General features: G+C 41.3%; 1 protein-coding gene across 1 annotated transcript in view; it reads left to right on the top strand.

Annotated features, from left to right (window-relative positions):
* The first annotated feature begins 4,945 nt into the window (after nt 1-4,945).
* The window catches only part of coro2ba (coronin, actin binding protein, 2Ba), a 64,129-nt gene continuing 49,729 nt past the window's right edge, over nt 4,946-19,345 (top strand). The window contains exon 1 of the mRNA XM_061815369.1: nt 4,946-4,966. The gene's annotated coding sequence lies outside the window, so the exon portion shown is untranslated. The remainder of the gene's footprint in view (nt 4,967-19,345) is intronic.

The following is a 19,345-nucleotide window of genomic DNA, read 5'->3' on the forward strand; positions in this document are numbered from 1 at the left end:
ACTGGTTTTTTTGGGGGGTTGACATCATCACTCAAACATGAGTTCTACATTGAGGAATAGGTAAGGGGTTGGTTGAGTATTCCTAATGTGAGTTCAATCTCCCAAGAATGGACCACACAAATAATCCAATCAAATTGCATCACTCATCCACTACGCAACGGCTTTGCTCTGTGTGGGTTGAAAACCAGTAACACAAACACATCATAATGTGATTTTTTTTTTCCCTGCCATTGTTGAAATTCAGACTGGTGGTTCTGCATGGCTCATGACAATGTAACTGTGATTTGACAGAACAAAGAAAAATTATCCTGCCTCCACCATTACAAAAGGAAACATATTGTGTGTCCTGACTGAGAGCAACAAAAAAAAGTATTATAACCATTACTGATAACATTTCAAGGGCATGGGATTTAATTCAACCAGTGGGCAAGGAAGAGGATTCACCTTTCAACTCACGGATGAGCCAACTTGAAGAGCATATTCATAGTCACCTCCCTGTGCCAGTTGCTGAACTCATATTGGCCCGAGTATATGTTACCTTTCATGGCTACAAGCAAATATCCTGTTTGACAGAAGTCACGTCCAATTAGTTTCTGCCAGTGATATAAACTTGGAAATCATCCTTCAGACAAATACAGAAACTACTCACCGGAGTACACTGCTGCCATTGGGGATGAGACTTTCCACAAATCACAGCCAAGAAAGACAGGCTGAAACAATGAAGGATTTTTATGGAGCTCTATCAAACAAGGTTTTGGATCGGCCTTGTCCACTGTGTGGACAGCAGGAAGAGATTACTGATCCAGCAGGTGGCCCTGAATATTCATCTGGAGAAAGTGTTAGAGGGTGTGTAAGGACATCTGCAGGAAGAGACATTAGTCCAAAGCTACAGTAGCTATTCTTATTTCAATTAAACAGTAAAGTAAATCAAGCAATGAGAGGATAAAAAATGTGCTTTTCATTGAACAGAGATAATAGTGATGAGGTCATAACAAAGTACCAGACAATCATGTGGGTTACATTCCAAAGTATTGAATTATCAAGTGAGAGATTGCATGCTGACTTTCAAATAATTAAAAAGCAGCTCAGTACCACTGCTCTAGCCGTAATAAAGAAATTAATATGAAATCATCTTCCAGGAATGGGATGAAGTAGTTGACCACTGTTGAGGTTACACAAATAAGTTCATGTAGTGGAAGTGGGTAACCAGAATATGACTGACAGGGTGCCGGCTAAGAGGAATTCAGTGGTTTCATGGCCACCGTACAGGCATATTTCACCTCTGTATCATGAGAAATGGATTTGAACTCCAAGTTGTTGTACGTTTGTCGGTTTGTTTCTCCCAGCGTGTCTAAGGAAAGATTTTTGGGTTCTTTAACACATTTTTAAATGTCTCAATGGTCTTGGTCTATCTGATATGTTTTTATCTTATCAATATTCACGGGTCCTGAGGTCTTCTGGCAGTGGCTTTTTAAACATTCCAAAAATGCAAACAAAAACTCATGGACAGGCTCCATTCAGTCATTATGGCTTGAACCCCTGGAACAATCTGTCAGAGGACATTAGGAACGCAGAGACTATTGATGTTTTTAAAGGAAAGCTCAAGACTCATCTGTTTGGTTTAGATTTGAACTGATTGACTCATTTTTATTTTAAGCATTTCATTTATTTTTCCATCTTCCCATTTATTCGTTACTCATTTTGCTAATATATCTATTTATGTATCCCATGTTGTCTTAATGTCCATGAATTATTACTCTCTACCCTGTTTTTTTTGTTTGGTTTTTCTTCTTAAATTCTACTCCTGTGCCTCCTCATTGGAGCCTCCACATCTTTAGGTGTGTTCGGTCTCCCCCCGGGAATGTCATACTGTAGCCTCTCAGGGCCTGCAGAGCTGACTATCTCTGTACAACATGGGGAGACCCAGTCTGGTCCTGTCGTTGTGGTTTCTTTTGGTGGCATCCTCTACATGGTTGCAAGCTGTGGCAGCTCTCAATGTGGATGGCCCCCACAGGTTGTCTTTCCTGTCCTGGATCCTCAGTGGCTTGCCATGTCTCTATACTATCTCTGTAGTCTTAGTGATTTTTTTTTTTTTGTGTTGGGGGGGGTTAGGGTGTCTGCATTTATTTGCGGGTATGAGAGGCGATGGGTTTTTCTATTCATTCAGGTATTTTGTCTTTGTGAGACACTTTGGATTGCAGTCATTGTGTATGAAAAGTGCTAAATGAATAATATCAAATTGATTGATTGATTGATTGATAACCCGTCAAAACTCTACCATGCAAAGCAAAAGCCATAAATCAACAACACCTAGAAACGCTGCCAGCTTCTGTGGGTTCAAGCTCATCTAAGATAGACTGAGGCAAAATGGAACAGTGTGCTGTGGTCTGCCGAGTCCACATTTCAAATTGTGTTTGGAAATCATGTTTGTCATGTCCGCCAGGCCAAAGAGGAAATGGATCATCTGGATTGTTATCAGTGCAAAGTTCCAAAGCCAACAACTGCGATGGGTTGGGGGGATATTGCCCATAACTTGAACATCTGTGAAGGAACCATTAATGCTGAAAGGTACATACACGTTGTGGAGAACCACTGCTGCAATCCAAGCAATGTCTTTTTCAGGAACTGCTATGATAATTTCAACATCCTGGCTTTATAGTAACTGTGGGTACTACACTAGCCTTCAAGTAGTCCAGACCTGTCTTCCACTGAAAATGTGTGGTACAGTATGAAGCACAAAATTAGAAAATGGAGACCCTGGCCTGTTGAGCCACTGAAGTTGTACATCAAGGAATAATGGGAAAGAATTCCTCCTACAAAACTTCAATAATTAATGTTCTCAGATGCCAATCACTTATTCAGTGTTGTTAAAAGGAAAGGTGATGCAACACTGTGGCAGTTGTGTCATTAGCCCTATTTTAGGGGGCTTCAGCCCCCTTAAAATATTCTCAAGTCCCCCAAAATTATTTTTTTAATGAAACAAGTACCAATAATTTCAATATAAAAAAAATCAATGTAGAAATAGTCAGAAAATGAGTTCAAATCAGACATACAACTACCCCCATTTTGGCTCTGCATAAAGGCCGGAGCACCCTGTGTTTGAGCGCACTTGTTTGATTACCTTGTCGAACCCACCCAGGAAGCACTAGCTCTCACCACAAGCTGGTGAGCACACATCAGACACTTCCCTACCAAAAGGTCTGGCAGGGATCCAGTGACTCAAACTACCCTTGCGGGTCCCTGGCCAACTCACGGGCAAGCTCCATTGGGAAGGAAAGAAGTGATGCGCATCTGCTCCGAGCGTCTTGTGAACATCAACGCCTGTGCTCTTGTCACCTTACCTTGGAACTCTTTTCCTTGTCTTTTCTTTTTCCACCAAATCCACCTGTTCCCCGTGGTGACCAGACCAACCAAACATTTGGGAGATCAACCATCCTCCCTAAATTGTGTTCCATGCATGTAAGTCTAATTTGCAGTTTACTAAAAATACAGATTTGTGTTTGTTTCGGTCTAAATGAACAAGAACCCCAACCATTTTGAATGCACCCAAACTCCACCCTCACATACCAAGTCAAGCGTCCTACCACTGTTTGTCTGTTCTTTTTTTGATTTGCTTCTTCAAGTCATTTATTTCTCAGGGCATTTAATCGATCGCAACTGAATTGTTCTGTTTGTCGTAGAAGACGTTTGCTTAACACCCTAGCAGGCTTATTCAATTCATGCAACGAGGCTTGGTTAGAATGCAAGTGCCAGTGTTTGTGTGGAAATCTAAACTATTTATGTTCCAATTTCAATGTATGCTCCACACTGGATATGGAATCATTCTCTTGGAATGTCACAAAGGAGACAGCCATTAAGCTGCCTGGCTGAAATGGCATTGTCAGTCCACCAGAGTCATTGGGTGGAAACCCACTGTCAAGAGTAGCACTGTCACATAAATTCGAGTGCTGATTGGTGAGAGTTTGGGGCATTAGGCCACTTATATAATTCCTACATTTCATGAGGCTTCCAAGGATGGCACTCACCCATTGTGGTTATATTACTTTAATCAATGACACCCTTATAAATTAGTGATTTTTCAACATATTAAATTAATGATTTAACCTAATTTTGTGGTGCTCGCTTTTGTTCAGATGAGATCGCTGATGTTCATATGTTACTGCAATGATATATGACATAATCTTGAAATCTTGAACAAAGCAGTGTTTGAACACTCAAGCAAGCTGCGTTCTTTTTTTTTGTGGAATGTTGTCTTTTTGTAGATGAGGGGATTCTACGCTATGATATCTAAAATATGAATAAATACAGCTACTTTATATTGTAGTCATTCCTTTGTCCACAGCGGCTACGACCTGCGATTGGCTGGCAACCAGTTCAGGGTGTACCCTGCCTCCTGCCCAATGATAGCTGGGATAGGCTCCAGCATTCCCATGACCCTTGTGAGGATAAGCAGGTAAGAAAATAGATGGATGGATGTTCTTATTTGTGCAGCACTTCATTTGGTTTTAAAATGGCCATTTGTACCATTATCAAGCATAATTTCACAAAATGCTTTCTAAAAGCATAATGAAATGAAAAGGTTGTAATGTTGGAAAACTGATTCACATTTCGTGATCTGAGAATACTAATTACCAGTACAAATACATTTTAGAGGGTGCTATGGTAAAGCAACTGGTTAGAGTGTTGGCCGCACAATTCTGAGGACAGGGGTTCAAATCCCAGGCTCACATCCAAAAATGTTTGTAAAATTGGAGACTCTAAATGGCCCTCAGTTGTGATCGTGAGTGCAACTGTTGTCTCTCTCTATGTGCCCTGTGATTGCCTAGCAACCAGCTCAGGGTGTACCCTGCCTCCTGCTCGATGATAACTGGGATATGCTCTAGCACTCTCCGTGACCCTTGTGAGGATAAGCGGTGAAGAAAATGGATGGATGGATGGATGATTGGCCAATACAATCCCTGTGAGGGTAGGTGGCTCAGAAAATGGATGGATGGATGGATGGATGGATGGATGGATGGATGGATGGATATATTTAGGAGTGTGGTATATGTCAATGGAATGATGGATTGAAAAACAGACACAAATTTGGTATCTAACTTTTCTTGTAATGCTTGCACATAGCTCGGTTCTGGGTAAGTCTTCATTTTTCATCATTTTGTATCATACGCATTAGGATCGTGAGTGATATTCCAGCTAACATTGAACCAGAGGCGGTTACAAACTAGATTGGTCACCAACATGTTGCAGGGCACATCAAGACAAACTATTCACTTTCACATCGATCAACAATTAAGTTTCAGTGAACCAAACATAGATGTCTTTGGAATGTGGGAAGGAGCCAGAGTGCCCAATGATAATCCAAACAAACATGGAAAGGACATGAGAATAAAAACAGGAAAAAGGGCCAGAAATTCTACTTCAAATTCAGTCCTGAATCTCAGAACTCTGAGGTTGTGCCAATTATTATCTCACCATGTTACCTGGGTGAATTTCTATGACAAAAAAAACAATTACTGATTGGCCAATGGCGGCACAGTGGCTCAGCTGGTAAAGCGTTGACCTCACACAATCCTAGACCCACCTGTGTGGAGCTTGCGTGTTCTCCCTGTGCCGGGCACTCCGGTTTCTTCCCACATCCCAAAAACATGCAACATTAATTGGAGACTCTAAATTGCCCTAGGTGTGATTGTGCTGTTTGTCTCTGTGTGCCCTGTGATTGGCTGGCAACCAGTTCAGGTTGTACCCCGCCTCCTGCCCGTTGACAGCTGGGATAGGCTCTAGCATTCTCCGTGACCCCTGTGAGGATAAGCGGTGAAGAAAATGGATGGATGATTGGCCAATACAATCTCAGTTACAGCAGGCTTCTGGGAAATCCACATCTACAGTACATATTAAGTGAAAACATTGACGACGAACGACATAGGGAGAATGAGAAATGTAAATGTTTCTGTCTGAGTAAGAATGAGTCATTTTTACTTTTCCAGATCTGTGGCAGTTGATCTGTGCCAGGAGAAATAGTGGGGAACTAGACTTATATGGAAATTTAAAGCCGCACGCCTCAGGACGGACGTCAATGGAATGCGACAGAGCTCACACATTCGTGATCCGGACACCGTCATGGCTTTGGCATCCAAACTCAGAAAGAAATTCATGATGCGATTATAAAATAACATCAAAAGATTTTTTTATTATTAGGTTGACTTGCATTTGTGTGCAATGTGCACATACAGTACATTCATCAATATCAAAGGACACGAAGAGACGCTTGCACCAGATTTTGATAAAAGCTAATGTCATCTACGATGTGGCTGAATTTCTACCTCGATGTTTGCAAATGAAATTTCTTTGATGTTGTTATTCTTTTCTTCTTCTTTTTCTTGTTCTTCATCTTCTTCATTATGTGCCAGTGTGAACCATATTCTCCTGGTCTTCTACACTTTATCAGGCATATAAAACTAAATATGAAACATATGTTCACACTGATCTTATACAAGCCACCCCCTTGTCTTTTTGCTTTCCAGGGCAAATATGTTGAAAAAAAAATGATACCACATTCATTTATCGAATCATGCTGCTCATAACAGATGCTTAGGTTATGTCGTCATGTGGTTTAACATAAACTTGTGCTTTGGTCATGCCTTCATCATTGGGAACACACTATCTTCTTTCGTTGCGCTTGCATTTTGATGAGGCAGATGGAAAAATTGTATGACTTTTTTTTTGTCTCATTTTGGAGTTCAATGGAAAACCAAACAGTCCAGCATATTCTGCACACAAAGATTATGCGCAAATCCTACATTTTTTCAAATGTAATACTTAGGACAACACTTCAATCCTCCAAAGTGAATATCTGTGTGAACCATTCTCTGTTGCTTTACACCCTCACAGCTGGCACTGGCCAAAATTCGGATTTAATGCTTGTTTTTGTACCAAGCTTGGCAGTTCACTTGATATAGAGAAGACAGCTTTGCAAACTTTATTTTTCAAATAATTATTTAATCTGGCATACTGAGGGAGTTGCAATCTATAAGGTGGCGTTTGTCAAGCTGCTGAAGCCAAAAATAACAGCAACATTTTGTCACATTTAACTTCAAAACGTGTCTAAAAAAACTGGTGATAATTTCTGGGAGTCACTTTTCTGCACATTTATGATAATATCTGTCAACTTAATAGTTAAATCAAAATATTAAATGTCATTTTTCATTATCCATCCATCCATCCATCCATCCATTTTCCAAGCCACTTATACTCACAAAGGTCACGAGAGTGCTGCAGCCTACCCCAGTTAACTTTGAGCAAAAGGCAATCTACACCCTAAACTGGTTGCCAGTCACTAAATGGTAAATATCTCAATCCATATATAATGCATGTTAAATATGTATAGATATAAGTAAATCTAAATATAAAAGTCAAAACTATGTGTGTGTGTGCATGTGTTAAGTATAAATCTTAAATGTAAATATATAAATATTGAAACTAAAGGTAAATATATATTTAAATGTTAAATATGAAAAATGAAATATAAATCTCAAATTGTAAATCTCAAGGTTTCAGGTTGAACTGCATATTTAGTTGATGTCCAAATTCACGTTGCCAGGTAATGGAAGTACCAAAACAAAAGTTGTGTGTTTGTAGAATCAAATAACAACAACAACAAAAATATAAACTAAATGTAAAATTAAATAAACATGTGATATAGGCAAACTGGGCAGTCCTATCACTCCCTGTCATGAAAGTGTTGTCACTTTTCTGAAGATGTGTCGCAAGTTACGGGGTGGGAGTAGGAGAACCTGGTGGAAGTGAAAAGAACCAACCAGAGGTCGGTGCTTGATCGCCAGGCACAAGAGAGCGGATGACGGCCCAAGAGGTGGATCAAAACAAAGAACTGGTGGTGCTTGCTATGCTTGTTTGTTTTTTTCACCCAGGCATTTCAGCACAAAACCTCCCCCAGCTCCCGCTACGACCACACTCTGAATCAGATGCCGTTGGTTGTGTTAGCTAGCAAACTTCAGAATCACAACAAGAGGATCCATAGGGATTCATATTTAGATATATATTTAAAATTTAAAAATATATTTAGCATTCTTTTGTAACATTTTACATTTGGATTTCACAATAAAAATGACAAATGTTTTTCGAAGTGTGCAAAAAACGTTTCTCTCGAAAATTTGCACAGTTTTAAAAACACTGTTAGAAGCTAAATGTGACAAATTTTGCTGTTATTTTCAGTGTGAGCAGCTTTACAAACGGGACTCCATAGTAAACCCTTTCAAAGTTTTATGTAGAGTAATGTGTTTAAAATGAGTCACGCACCTCTGGGTGAGCCTTGTTGGGTTCCAGTGCTTGTTCAATGTTTGAATAAAAATATTCACTTGCCAGAGTCAAAAAGTGGAAAATTACTATGCAGTGTTTGCCTGCAATGGTACAGGAAGAAGGTACAAATTCTCCATTCAGTGTTTACTGGCACCAATTTTGAATCAGGCTAAGAAGACTGAAAATTTGTCAAGGAAAAGATGGAAGAATGAGGATTCCACCACACTCTTGTTCTGAGTGTTCTGAACACTTGTTCAAGGTAAGCTTTAATACTTAGAATCAGTAGGAAACTCATGCTACATAATGTTTGTACAGTACACGTTTGAAATTTCAATATTTACATTTTGGTTCAGTAGTCTTCTATAACACAGATTTATAAAATAGTTCAGGGTGTAGTCCGCCCTTTGCCCCAAGTTAGCTGGGATAGGCTCTGGCACTCCCGTGATCCTAGTGAGGATAAGCACCTTGGGAAATGGATATGTGGAAATCCAACATTGGCTATTGAGTCGTTGCTACCGTGGTATTATAATTTTATGGTAAACGTACAGAATTATCAGAAATGTACAACTGATTACCGGATTGGCAGAACACTCCGCATTCCAACCTTGAGGCAATGTCAAGTGTTGTTTTAACTTCAGCAAGCCAAGCTTAAGCATTATGTGAATCAGTCTAAGTTTATTTCTGCTTGTATTTGTAAACACTTTGTTGCTGAGAGATGTACAAATTCTGTAGCGACCGTAGCTGTTTATGGCTTCATGAAATTTTGGACAATTTTTCTCTCCGTATCCAAGTCTTTTCACAGTTGATCACAGTACCAATGATGGGTACTTGGGGGGCTGTGCTGCTGAGCCCAGGCGGTCCAAAGCCCCACTATAATTCGATTCGAGAACACTATTCACTCTTTTTGCATAGTACTTTAAAATTGTCATTGAAATTAACTGCAAAGTATATTAATCAATGCTGCGGGATTTCTGGTTATACTTTGAAAGGGACAACATGGAGAAAACGGTTTACTTAGGTTCGTATAACATTAGACATGACACATTGCCATTGAAATTTTGAATGTGTAATCGGAGATGGATATTTGTGGGACGTACGTAGGTCTGGAATGGGTGAAACGAACCTGCCAGGGACCTCTTATTACCAATGATCTTGGCCCCATTCACCCCAGGGGAGAAAAATGAAAATGTCAGTGTGTTGTAAAAACACAGAGCTCAAATGCTAGGAGACCAACAAACAGAAGCTGTACTCAGTTGGTTGAGTGACTAACAAATAAGATATTGTTAAGGGGTAAAAAAGAGGTAGCTTTCATCCATCCATTCACCCACTGTCTGTACTGTTTTTCTCACTATTTTTTCTTCTTTTTTTTTGGGACTGTGGCAGACTTTGTCATGGAGAGGTTTTCCCTCAAATGCTACGCTAAATGATTGAAGCGAATGATTATTTATGTTTTAGCACCACAAAAGGAAAAACGTAATCATTGGAATTCAGTTGGACATTGGACAAAATGTTATGTGACAGGAAAACTTGAACGTCAATGTGCCCCCAAATATTCCACGGTCAAATACTACTCTGCAGATTACAGTACAGCACTTCACTTTTTAACTTTTTTTTATGTTGTACTTTGATTTATTGACATTATCTACCAAGCAAACATGAGGATGGGGTATTTTAAGAATTTTTTTTTAATCAAGTAGCCCTTCAACTAATAATGCATTACAGTGGATTAATTTTCATCACATATCCTGGGCTTGTCATGAGAAAGGCTGAACCATTCAGCACAGACATGCTGGACTTCCAGCAAAAGAACATCAGAAAGAAGTCTATGGAAAAAAGGACATGGTGCATGTACCGACACCAAAACCGCTGAAACAGCTGGCTGGTGCCCCAGTTTCCTGAGCCAAACAGCTGGTGTCCAGGAATGAGATTTTTCGCTGGAAATAGCGACTAAGACTTCAGCTTTTTCAATGTTCCCGACTGCTACCGTGATTTGGTATTAGCAGGCTCCTAAGTGTCTCCCCTTTGCCTGTTGCAAATAAATATGCCCCCCCTGCTGTTGGGGACAGCTGTAGATCCTGTTCAATAACATTACTTTAGGAGCGCCCTTCTGTGCAGCAGAAATGTGAGTTTGTGAGATTCTCCATCAACCTTTATATCACTTCTTACTTGAGGAGGACTTCAAAGTAAACAATTTCTTATTTCTAAAGCTCATCACCCCAGATCAAAAGTGACAGCTGTTTTGTTTTATTTTCAAAGAAGAAAATTCACTCAAAGCTATGAAGTCCTGTGATTAGATTGCACATAGGTGTGAATGTAGTGACACGGTGCAGCAACTGGTTACAGTGTTGGGCTCAGAGTTCTGAGGACTGGAGTTCAAATCCAGGCCGTTCTTGTGTCAAGTTTGCTTGTTCTCCCCATTCCTGCCTGAGTTTTCTCCAGGCGCACCCGTTTCCTCCCACATGCTGTTTTTCAAAACTCCACAAGGATCTCGGATAATAGTAATAATGTATACGTCATCTGAATTGCCATGTTAAAACTGGCTTGTTTTTGGGGCAGACTTGTCCCAGGCCATGCACTAGCCATTATCCCACTCCATATACTGCTGGCCCATTTTCAAGCTTGACTTTTGTTAGAGTGGGCCAGACTTTGTTTTGACTCTCTCCTTTTCTGCCTGGCTTCCATCAGGGGAAGCAGAGCCCAGAGTGTGGACACAAGTGAGTGGCCACGACAACGAAATAATTTTTGTGGGGTACAGACATAATGCCGCCACGGTGGATCAGCTGTAAAAAATTTGGCCTTACAGTTCTGAGGACCTGGGTTCAATCCCAGCCCCACCTGTGTGAAGTTTGCATGTTCTCCCCGTGCCTACATGGGTTTTCTCTGGGCACTCCAGTTTCCTCCCACATCCCAAAAACATGCATTCATTGGAGACTCCAAATTGCCCTCATGTGTGATTGTGAGTGCGAAAGTGTGTTTGATTCTATGTGCCCTGTGATTGGCTGGGAACCAGTTCAGTGATAATCGATGGATGGATGGATGGATGGATGGATGGATGGATGGATGGATGGATGGATACAATGCGAAACACAAACACTCCCTGCCCCATAACCCACCAACAACTTAATTGAGTAGTCATCCAGTAGTCAAGTGGCATTTTCCAATAACTGGAAATCTGTGAACCCCTGTTCATCAAATACAGTGAAGAAAATAAGTATTTGAACACCCTGGTCTGAAATTTTCATCATAGGTGCATGTCCACTGTGAGAGAGATAATCTAAAAAGAAAAATCCAGAAATCACAATGTATGATGATGATTTGTTTGTGTGATACAGCTGCAAATAAGTATTTGAACACCTGAGAAAACTAATGTTAATATTTGGTACAGTAGCCTTTGTTTGCAATTACAGAGGTCAAACGTTTCCTGTAGGTTTGCACACACTGCAGGAGGGATTTTGGCCCACTCCTCCACACAGATCTTCTCTTTATCAGACATGTTTCTGGGCTGCTGCTGAGAAACACTGAGTTTTGGCTCCCACCAAAGATTTTCTATTTGGTTTAGGTCTGGAGACTAGCTAGGCCACGCCAGAACCTTGATATGCTCCTTACGGAGCCACTCCTTGGTTTTCCTGGCTGTGTGATTTGGGTCATTGTCATGTTGAAAGACCCCGCAACTGCCCATCTTCAATTCTCTGACTGGGGGAAAGAGGTTGTTCCCCAAACTTTTCACAATACATGGCCATGGCCATCCTCTCCTTAATACAGTGCAGTCGTCCTGTCCCATGTGCAGAAAAACTCTCATCCTCCAAACACGGTTAGTGGAATTATGATCAAAAAATTTCATTTTGGTCTCCTCTGACCACGAAACCTTCTCGCATGACTCCTCTGTATCATCCAAATGGTCATTAGCAAACTTAAGACGGGCCTTGACATGTGCTGGTCTAAGCAGAGGAACCTTCCGTGCCATGCATGATTTCAAACCATGATGTCTTAGTGTCTTACCAACAGTCACCTTGGAAACGGTGGTCCCAGCTCTTTTCAGGTCAGTGAGCAAGTCCTGTCGTGTGGTCCTGGGCTGATTCGTCACCTTTCTAAGGATCATTGAGACCCCACAAGTTGATATCTTGCATGGGCTCCACTCCGATTAAGACTGACCGTCATGTTTAGCTTCTTCCATTTTCTGATGATTGGTCCAAAAATTGACCTTTTTTCCCCAAGCTGCTTGGCAATTTCTCTGTAGCCCTTTCCAGCCATGTGGAGTTGTACAATTTTCTCCCTGGTGTCTTTGGACAGCTCTTTGGTCCTGCCCATGTTAAAAGTTTGAGTCTTAATGATTGTCTGGGGTGGACATTTGTCTTTATCCAGCTAACGACCTCACACAGGTGCATCTGATTCAGGAGTGGGGTGGAGGTGGACTTTTAAAGGCGGAGTAACAGGTCTTTGAGGATCAGAATTCTAGCTGATAGACAGGTGTTCAAATACTTATTTGCAGCTGTATCACACAAATAAATCATTAAAAAATTATACATTGTGATTTCTGGATTCTTCTTTTTAGATTATCTCTCTCACAGTGGACATGCGCCTGCGATGAAAATTTCAGACCCCTCCATGGTTTCTAAGTGGGAGAACTTGCAATATAGCAGGGTGTTCAAATACTTATTTTCTTCACTGTATGGAGAGGCAGAAACTGGCCCGTGGAAAGCACTCTGTTGTGCATGTAGGATTCAGACCGTCTTGAAACGTTAAAAATGTTTTGTTGCTCGATAGATAGATAGATAGAGAGAGAGAGAGAGAGAGAGAGAGAGAGAGAGAGAGAGAGGAGAGAGAGAGAGAGAGAGAGAGAGTATGGACTAGTTAGAGTTTTGAACAAACCTAAAATACATGCTAATGTGGAAATGTAGGAGAAAATATTTTCAGGGGGCAGTGAGAACATACAAAGTCCACCCAGACAATTCTGAACTGCTTCCACCATTCTGGTATCATTTGTTCCATGTGGTGGAAATACAGTATGCCACTGCTTTTAGGCGGCTGGCAGTAATCATGTGCTCTCATGCACTTTGATTACTAGGCAACCTCATAATGGGAAGTAGCAATATCATCAAACCCAAGAAATTGAGATTCAGATTGTTTGTCTGATTCCGATGAGCCAAGAGAGCAAATAGTGAGGTCAAAAAGAAAAACAAAAATAAATGTGAAATAAAACACCCATTGGTTCTTTACCATCATGGCATGCTGTCGTGCATATAAAGACCATTCTTATATGATGGGTACCTTTTTAAGGAGGTACTTTCAAGGTTCAAGAGCATTCCATCGTCTTTTTGATAATCCCACGTCTGTTAGTGTTGAGCGAGACAGCGACAAAAGTCAGACTTGCCAACAAGTTGTGTAAGCAACGGCAGGAGCTTCACTAATTGAAGAAAGAGTTTTGGATTTAGTGCCGAACCAGAAGCTAGTCTGTCTTTTCTCGCCACTCCGGGGAAAAAAGACCACACAACAGCATACACAGCAGGGCTGTTTTTGTGACACTATCATTTCAACAGAGGGCCAAAACAACTTCCTGCTATTACATAAAAATGAGAAACACTAAGTGAAAGTTGTTATACATTCTGTGTTGTTCAAACAGAAAGGAGTGGGCACATAATTTAACTTGTGGTTTTCAGCAAATGTAACATCAAAATCAAAACGGTGAGGTTTGTTACATTTTAAAAAAATGATACACAAAAAAAAAACAAGAGTAGGATTTTAATACATTGTGAAAAAAAATCCACTGAAATATTTAAAGAGAAAGACATTGGTAGGGGGCCAGAGCTAATAAAATCATGATTTAAACGTACATATGATATATTGATTAGGAAAACTTATTTTGACTTTGACAGAACTTAGTTACCACAAATTCGACAAAGTCAAATAATCATCCATCCGTTGGTCCAATTTCGATGGAGCTCAGTGCCGTTGGGTGTCGCAGATGAGCTGGAGCCAATTCCAGAAAAAGCAGGGACGGGTACACCCTAGAATGGTCACCAGCACAAAGTAATCAGTATGTGTGTGTGTGTGTGTGTGTGTGTGTGTTTCTGTGTGAAAACATTTTGTGCAAGATATGAAAACATGTAAAGAACGCATTGACATTCTGTGTTTGGTAATTGATTTGAGCCTAACTCCAAAGAGGAGACCCACAACACAAGTTTATCTCCCACCTAATTCAAGGGCTGTAGCTATAAGATTTAAAAGTCCAATGTTTAATCGCGACATGGGTGTCGTCTCAATAATTCAGGACCTCGTGAGGGTGGTGAGGCATCTGAGCTTTTTCCCTCGATTTGACGACAAATCAGCATAAATGATCGCCAGGTGAAAAAACAAAAGGCTCTGGGAAAGGAAAAGTTAAGAGAGGAGGCTTGTATATATCAGGAAGCCGTGGAAAATTACTGGAACAGATTGTGAGAGTTCAGCATTACAATAAATCCTGAAATGATGGAAGGGTCAAGGGATCTGTTAACAACCTCTGAGATGAAAATGACCTTCATAGCAGTGCCACTCGTACCCGCTGTCTTTTATACTTCCTACTTCTGACAACCTACTGTATGTCACATAGTTTCCTCGAGCTGTTTTTTTTTTTTTTTTGTTCACAGTCCTTACGCAGTCCCCCTTCCCTCCACTCCCCTCTTTTTCTTCATTTTGCTGAGGCAAGAGGAAGTGTTTTTGTGTGCAGACTGTGGCTGACTGGAACTCAGTGCCATCAGCTCCAGAAGATGAAATTTGAGCAGCTGTACATTAAATGTTCCAATTGAGCAACAGTTTCTCTGAAGGGGAAATAGTGGGGGCGGTGGTGAAGGAACACTTCAGGGATTTAGGAGTGGAAGAAGAGTAAGAGATGAGGGGGCGGGGGGGGGGGGGGTCCAAAGCCAACGCTGTTCATTATTCCAGCCATGAAAGTGGCCCCTCTGGTGGTCTTGGTGGAACATGCATGAGGCTTTTAAAAGTTGTGTTTGTGCATTCAAATCTGAGCACGTCGTTGTTGTTTTGCTATGTAGAATTATTTTTATCACTCCATCCCTGGAAAACACAAACACAGCCATTTGGAATATGATAAACAATAACTGTTTCTGTAGGTGTCTTTAAGGGTACAAACACAGTGAACCAAAAGCATATTTCAAATAGCTTGAGGAGAAAAACTTTCATCATGTTTTAGACTGAAGAATTTCAGACTCTTTCAGATCTTTCTTTTTTTTTTATCTTGGCAAGTTATATCTTTTAATGTGTGTGTACTTTGGCACCACATTTGTATCCCATCGGGGGAAGCTTTGTTTCATAGTCACAGGAGAAATTTAATGTTTGTGGAAGACAGGTCACCGTTTTATTTGGATTATGTTGAAATTTTGTGGTGTGGTAAGATTTCAAAATTGGCCACATTTTTTTTAAAAACAACTTTCGGTCACTCAATTCCATGGAAAATGTTGCTCACCATATTGGGACATACTAATTTGCTTCGGAATCTTTTTGCGGATTCCCAACCTTTATAGAGCCAAGTGAAAATTTTGACCAATTATGTGAAATTTAATCATTTCCCATGCCACACTAGAAGAGCTCTCACAGCACACTGCTTGGGAATATGTACACAATATGTACAGTCTACAAGTAAAGTATGTTACAAATTGAAGTTTTTCCAAGCGTTATCAGCCATTCATTGAGGGCTGATGCTTGACACTGGCAGGTATATGATTCACATCTGAGTTTTTTTCATATTTGGAGGGGGTCCTGATTCTGATCCACACCTCTCTCCTGCCTCTTCCTCTCTAACACCAAGTGCCCTCATGTCTTACCTCACAACATCCATCAATCTTCTCTTTGGACTTCCTCTCGCTCCTTTACCTGGCAGCTCCATCCTCAGCATCCTTCTACCAATATGCTCACTCTCTCGCCTCTGAACATGTCCAAGCCATCGAAGTCTGCTCTCTCTAACCTTGTCTCCAAAACATCCAACTTTGGCTGTCCCTCTAATGAGGTCATTTCTAATCCTATCCAACCTGCTCACTCCTAGCGAGAACCTCAACATTTTTATTTCGGCCACATCCAGCTCTGCTTCCTAATTTCTATTTACTTTCTCAAATCCGTACATCATGCTTGACCCCACCACTGTTATTCTGTATGAACTTTGCCCCAGCAGAGACTCTTTAATCACCTTCCACCTTCCTCCATCCAATCTAACCTGCTTGGACCCGTTTCTGCCACGACCCATCGGAACGGGAGTAGGACCCAAATGCAATGCTCGGAAGATGCAAGGTAGTTCGGGGAGAAACGTTTGTTATTCCGTGGTCGGGGATCGGGCAGGCAGTCAGGTGCAGCAGCGGTAGTTGGAATGTCGGGCGAAGAGAGCAGGTGAGCGGGCAGCCAGGAGTCGGTACACGGGAGATCGATCAAGGCAGGCAGAAGTCTCAAAGGAGTCAGGCTTACAGGGTTGGTCGGAGAACAGGCGAAGGTCGGTACACACGGGTAGGCGATCAGGGATACGAGTGTGCTGGAACGGGACATGAACCTCAACGATCTGGCGCGGACGAGTCGTCATCGGGGTCATATAAATACACAGGATAATCAGCCCGCATCTGGCGCAGATGTGCGCCTCCCAATCAGCGCAACCGTGCGGGCACCCTCACAGCCCGGGCTGGAGCGGCAGGATCATGACAGTTCCTTCACTTAGTAACCTCTCTCACCATTGTTCTGGATTGTTGACCCCAAGTATTTGAAGTCGTCCACCCTTGCTATGTCTTCTCCCTGGAACCTCACTCTTCCCCCTCTGTCCCTCTCACCCACATATATTCTCTTTTACTTCAGCTAATCTTCATTGTTCTCATTTCCAGTGAATGCCGTCATATTTCTAACTCAAGGGTGGGCAAACTATTGCCTGCAGGCCACATCCGGCCCGTTGAGCAATTTAATCTCACATGTCAAAAGACTGGTACAGAATTGCCCGAATCATACCAAAATCATGGCTACATTCATTCAGTAATGATTCTGCTACTTTAGAAAATATGTAAAGTGATGCATTAATTTCCCCAACAGACACAGCAGAATGCAGTTACTGACAGTTTTATCACATTTCGTATCAAAGCATGATTGTATGCTGAGGATTGAAAAATTCATTGGATTAACATCCGTAAACATTTAACAATCCTCATAACTAGCAGCTATAACTACTGTATCGTATAAACAGGAAGTGGGAGTCAATTGTTGAAGCGACAATACACAGTGATGGCGCAATACCTTAAAACGTGTAAAGTAATGCATAATTTCACTATCACCACAGTATTTTGATTTTCCTTTGTAAAAAAGTATTTTTCTTTTATTTACACATAAATACAGTAATATAGTTTTACTGGCATTTTAAGTGCGCAATGCATGGTGGGTCATCCCGACGTGCTCGTTCATGAATCGGTCATGGAGGTTAAGGACTGTCTCGGTAAAAGATTTACAATGCTTATCTTAATATTTACAATGAACATTGAGAACTTTCAAATTCATTGTAGTCCCGACTGTAAACCGGTTTCACGCGCTCCATGCCTGACATCACATAAGTAAGTAAATAAGTAAGTAAGTTGTTGCATTTAGGTAGTTACTGTCCTGTGTTGTCATGTCAATTCTGCACTAAGTTGCTGCTTTAACACTAATATTGAAGTTATTGATTCATGCTGCTGTAATTTGTGTGGCATAGATTATCAAGAAATGGGTACAGTTAAGCTAATGCTTTTTTTTGTACTTGTTGTAGATAAATGGTATTCCTGCCATTTGGGTGCTGCTGTTCTGAGAATTGTCACAACAAAACGAACACAAGACTATAATGAAAAATATGTATACAACACATTTTACCACCATCTGTCCATCCTAGTTCCTTTCCTGGATGCAGTACTATACCCATCATGTCTTCATCACCCCTGTTTCCTTCAACAAGATGTCCATTACAAATCCCGATGCTCAGAATATACTATACTTCGTCTAGCTCCTTCCAGGATTTCAATTTAACCTCTCTGTCTTCTCCTGTCATATCCACCACATTCAAAGTCCCGACTTTCAGTTCTAGGCTCTGTGCTTTCCTCTTCTCTTTCTAGTTAATGGCGCTGGCGGTGGATGCTGTGAACGCGGACCATGACCAATCCGGCATGGAATTATTTGAATGATCAAAGTTGTTTGGCAAAGTTTCGACTTGGTTGCCTAACCTGACACATCCACTGCATTTATTTGGGCCTGGGACCAGCCTACAGTTTGCACTGGCTTCCGCCCTCCAGAGGGCTGCATTGAAACACAGAAATTAATCCTCCCCCCATGATGAACAATATGAGTTTTCAAAAGCGGAAGAGGAAAGTTCCTCCAGTTGCCTCCAACCCAATAAAACGCAAGGGCTCTTACTGTACACCACCCTGGTTTACTACCGACTCACCAATAGATGCATGCAGACTGTTTAATATTAATAGTATAATAGGTGGTGACATGCACAAATGTGTCAGGACAAAGTATAGCTGCAATTAGAGGAAAATAGTTGAAAAATGTGAGCAGTAATGGACTCATGGGCTTCACTGGATTGACGAAGTGGGTTGTATCAAACTGCAAGCTCTCTGTGGGATCTCTTTATAACTCCATGTACAAGGCCATGATAGATTGAAGGATATTTGCCAATTCTTACACTTCGGTGACAAGTGGACCGTAGCCACCTGACTAGAAACAGACCACTTGGAAGCCTACTCCAATGTATAGGACTTGTTTCTGGTCAATGAGGCAGAGATTCATCCCGAGTGTGTCATAACCAGAACGCTAGGGCGGACCCAAATGCACATGTAGACAGGGAGCCAGTTAAAGGGAGATCTTTATTTGTTCTAAGGTCGTAAACCGGAGAGTCAGTCAGAGTGAGCAGCAGTATCAAGAGGGTCAAGCTTACGGGGTTGGTCGGAAGACAGGCGGAGGTCGGTACTCAGGGGTTCAGGATCAGGAACGAGGAAGTGTGGGAACGAGGCATGGATGGCAACGATCTGGCAAAGCCAAACCGTCCACT

Source organism: Syngnathoides biaculeatus, chromosome 3 (genome assembly GCF_019802595.1).
Source record: "Syngnathoides biaculeatus isolate LvHL_M chromosome 3, ASM1980259v1, whole genome shotgun sequence".
Taxonomy (NCBI): domain Eukaryota; kingdom Metazoa; phylum Chordata; class Actinopteri; order Syngnathiformes; family Syngnathidae; genus Syngnathoides; species Syngnathoides biaculeatus.